At 38.2% G+C, this 4,656-nt stretch overlaps 1 non-coding gene across 1 annotated transcript; it reads right to left on the reverse strand.

Moving 5' to 3' along the window:
* Positions 1-3,757: 3,757 nt before the first annotated feature.
* Positions 3,758-3,864, reverse strand: LOC141610074 (small nucleolar RNA R71). The gene has a single exon (XR_012527968.1). It is a non-coding gene; the product is annotated as a small nucleolar RNA R71 (small nucleolar RNA).
* Between the last annotated feature and the right edge of the window lie 792 nt (positions 3,865-4,656).

Raw genomic sequence — 4,656 nt, forward strand, 5'->3', positions numbered from 1 at the left:
AATCCAAAAACATGTTCATTTCCTTTGTAGTGTAGTCTTGTATATATTGTGTTTGTTTATCCTTGTTCACATTAATTGACTACGCCACATCCGAAACATGAGGATATTGAAGACCGCATGGTATGATCTTTCCAATCTCCTTTTTCCTCTTTATGTTAATGACTATGTGGCTTTATTTTGATTGATGCGGTATAAACAATGTGAATTTAAGACTTGCATTTAGATTATCTGGCATATTAGTTGGTAAAATCATATGCATTAGGATGTATAAATGTTAGTTGCATCACGGCATATAGTTTGCATGGTAGAAAAATTTTGTGAAACCGTCTACTTGGGAAGCTTGACAAGTGTATATAGGCCCTAGTAGATGCTTTTTCTTCTTAAGACTTTGCTTGTTAGAATACTTGTAAAACACCCTAGGATGTGTCATGCTAGTATCCTTTGACCCATGGATTAAGGCCTAGTCAAGAGTACCCTGTGGTGTGATAACTCCTTGGCTACCGTTTATTCCAAGGTGACCCTTGAAACCATGCAACCATCATTCATCCATGTTCTACCATATATTTTGTCATCAAAGGGAATGGGCACAAACAAAAATTGTTCAAAAATTTGAGTTCAAGAAAAGAAAAGAAAAGAAAAAGTTTGCAAAATGCATCAAAAGAAAAGAGGAGTAACAAAAAAAGAAAAGAAAGAAAACTCCTATGCTTCAAATATAAGGCACCCTCGTTACTAATTGGGGTGACTTTGAAAATGTTCAAAAAGAAATGCAAAAAGTTGAAAATTGTCAAGTGTTGAAATGCCAAAAATCAAAAGAAATGGCAAAAGAAAGTGTTCTCAAATGTTATATGCCACAAGAAATTGGGGGGAAAAACAAAAGCAAACTCCCAAATGAAACTCAAATACTATTGATCCCTTTATCCATCGTATCCATTTCTGTGCATGGTAGAGAGGGGACGACCCTTCTTCTTGTCTAGGCAAGAGGGGGAATTCCGTGATCCTCCAGTTTTTCTAACACCATAGGGAGTCTATTATTGACAAAAGCATTTAACGATTGAGGACAAAGGTACCCTAGCTTGACACAACTTGGAGGTGATTTATTGGTATCTTTCTAGGCTTAGTAGTTTGAAGAAACCATATCTATGAAGGAGTGTGTACCCTTGAATTGCTTCCCCTTTAGATAATTTCCGCCACTTAGATGAGGAAAGTGGCTATTCTTTTGTAGATGCATCCATTACTTGTTTTGTGTGCTTTTGATGTGACCATAATTTGAGCATATTTAGCCCCCGAATTATCCTTGTTCCCATGCTTTTTAGTGCATATTTGGGTCATTTATTGTCTTTAGTCCTTTGTTTTTCATATTCTTTGAGGTTTTGATCCCTTGGTAGGAAAGGAGTCCAAACCTTGCATTTTCATGGCAAAATGGAGCTAAATTGATTGAATTCAATGACCAAGCATCAAAGAGAAGACAAGACTAGAAGGCCTTTGTACATACTATAGTAGATGGGCAATGATGAGAAAAGATCCTTGTATCTCCGAGGAAATCCTCAAGGATTTTATGAAGAGAAAGGAAGAAAAGAAGAAAGGAAGAAGCTGACAGAGAATCCGAGAGGACTGCCCACAATCCGCCCGTCCAAGGCAGGCAATCCGAGCGTCTTCCTCAGCTGGACGCCCGTCCAGAACCACCAAAATCCGCCCGTCCACCCCTCGAGTCCGCTCGTCCAAAAGACCCACAATCCGCCCGTCCCGTGCCCTGGACGCTCGGATTGTGTGACAGCTAAAATCCGTCTTCTACATGCTCAATGAAGGATGCGCATATTTTTCAAAGACCGGCGAAAAAGAGACCGGAGTCTCCCTCGAGACCGGCGATTCCTCAAGGACTTAATCGACATTTATGCCCTTAGTAAACCCTAATTTATGTACCTAATCCCCACTATAAATACCCCATTAGTCTAATTAGCTAAGCATGTTCTTATTACCAATCCTTAGTGTAGTTTATATAAATCAAATCTCTCTTTAATCTTGTAATCAACTTCTAATCAAGTCTTAATACAAATCTCATTTCCTTAATTTCTCTTTTGTTCATCTTTCATTTTGGGTAATTGAAGATTATTTGGGTTATTATTGGGAGATTGACAACCTTCCAATCAATCATCAAGTACTTCTTTTATTCTTTGCTTTATTATTGGAATCATTAGTAGGTATAATTCTCTTAATCCCTCTTTTAATTATTGTTAATCATCTTCATTCATTCATTCATTCATCATGTTTTGCTTTGTTGGTATGATTGACAACCTTGCTAGCATGTTTACCATGATAATGAGTGAGTAGTTTACTTAGCTAGGGTTAATGGGTAATTAGGGGAAACCAACATGGGGGATGATTCATGCTTAATCTAATATGTTTTCATAGTTTATTTGCTTGCTTGTTGTGATCTCAACTTATGCACATGTTATGTTTGATGAAATGCGAGCCTATGAATCCTTGCATTTTTTACCCATCACCTATCTTTTCAATGAGACTTGTAAGACATAAACCAACTCGAGTCTCATTAGACCATGCATATAGTTGAGTAGGGAAGATTAAGTCGACTTGTAGGTGTTGTACAATCTAATTGATTCGGCTCCGGGACCCAAACTTTCCTAGGATTGTAAGATATAAACCAACTCGATCCATCACAACAATAATTGCTTGCTTATAATTTGAGAATATGTTTGTATGATCAATTCCCATGAATCTCCTATGACCCCATGACACCCTAGTGCCTTTTATCAATTGTTTACACCCCTTTTTTATCATCTTGCTTGTTTACTTTTATTGCTATTTAGTTTAGTGATCTTCTATTCAAACCCCAAATTGTGACACCCCTAGACACCGCTAGTTGCAATTGAAAATCTCATCTCAATTCCCGTCCCTTGGGATCCGACCTTTACTTAACTCTTTGCTAATTATAGAGTATTTTGTGGAGTTATAAATTGTGTTTTGGTCTAGGTGCTCCTAACGACAAGTACCGAAAACTAAACCTCCAAGTGAGACCGGCCAAAAATGGCGCCGTTGCCGGGGACGCTGTTAACTTGATTTAGATTTTCTTAAATTGTTATTAGTTGTGTCTTTATTTGCCTTGGGGAAGTAAAACTCCTCAAGGTTTGTTCTAATTGTTTTCGAGTTGTTTGATATTTTGCATGTCTAGAAGATCACAAGGTAACTTGTTACCCTTTGATCACGAAATTGAAAGGACTTTGACAACCAATAGAAGACTTGCTAGAAATACTTTGAGAGGTATTGGTGAGGTTGTAGATATTCAACAAAATACTATTGAGTTCATCACCCTTTTGCAAGAGAAGGTGAGGAGAACCCAACACAAAATCCAACACAAAATCAACCCACAATGCCTAAATTTTCATCACATTCCGTACCAACCGAGGAGAACCTACCCAATGGTACTCCCACACCACAACACTTAACCGGAAATTTCATTTCTAAATCCGCATTTATCCAATTAGTCGAAAGAAGCCAATTTGGGGGCATGCCTAGTGAAGACCCTCACTCTCACATGGAGGCTTTTTGTGACTATTGTGGTGCGATTTCACAAACCGGTGTAACTTAAGACCAAATTCGATGGGTCTTATTTCCTTTTTCTCTAATCGGCACCGCGAAACAATGGTTGAAAAGCCTTGATAAGGCTACTCTTGGAATTGACTCTTGGAAGAAATTGGCTCTAGCTTTCTACAAAAAATTCTACCCTTCGGAGAAGACAAACATGCTAAGAGCTCAAATTACGGGTTTTAAGCAAAGGGATGAAGAATCTTTGTATGAAGCTTGGGAGCGATTTAAAGGAACTTGTCGCTCATGTCCTCATCATGGACTTAGCGAGTGGTTCTTGGTACAACAATTTTGGAACGGACTTTATGAAGACTCAAGAAACATTCTCAACATGGGATCAAATGGTATGTTCACGGAAGTTGACGATAATCAAACTTGGAACAAAATTGAGGAAATGGCGGTCCATAATTCACAATATAGTAGACCTCGCAAGGCTACTAGAGGAGGAAAGCATGAAGTGGACTCTATTACTCAATTGGGTGCTCAACTTAGTGCTCACATTGATACCATGAATTTGAAGTTCGAAAAAGCTATGGCTAAACTTGAAGAAGCCTCAAAATCACCAAAGCATCATGTTAATGCCATGACGGCATCTTCATCAATTCCAAGTGGGATATGTGAGAATTGTGGAACTTTGGGACATGACCAAAGTGAATGTAGGGGAACAAATGAACAAGTGAATGCTTTTCAAGCATACAAGAGTGGTACCCCTTATTCCAATTTCTACAATGAAAATACCAAATTCCACCCAAATCTCTCATACAAAAGCCAAAATGTTCAAAACCCTCAACCAACATACACCCTACCTCCTATGAGAAACCAAAATCAAAGACCCTTTTACAACCAAAACCAAGGTTACCAAAATCAAACTCCATACAATCAACAAAATGACCAAGGTTTTGATGTTCAAAAAGCGGTCATCCAAATGCAAAAGAATCAACAAGAGTTTTTCACTCAAATGCAAAAGGATAGTCAACCAAAGGAAATCACCATCAAAAACATCCTAGCCCACACCAAAATGTTGGAAACCCAATTGACTCAACTAGCATCTTCAAG

The sequence above is a fragment of the Silene latifolia genome, chromosome 10, assembly GCF_048544455.1.
Source record: "Silene latifolia isolate original U9 population chromosome 10, ASM4854445v1, whole genome shotgun sequence".
Lineage (NCBI taxonomy): Eukaryota > Viridiplantae > Streptophyta > Magnoliopsida > Caryophyllales > Caryophyllaceae > Silene > Silene latifolia.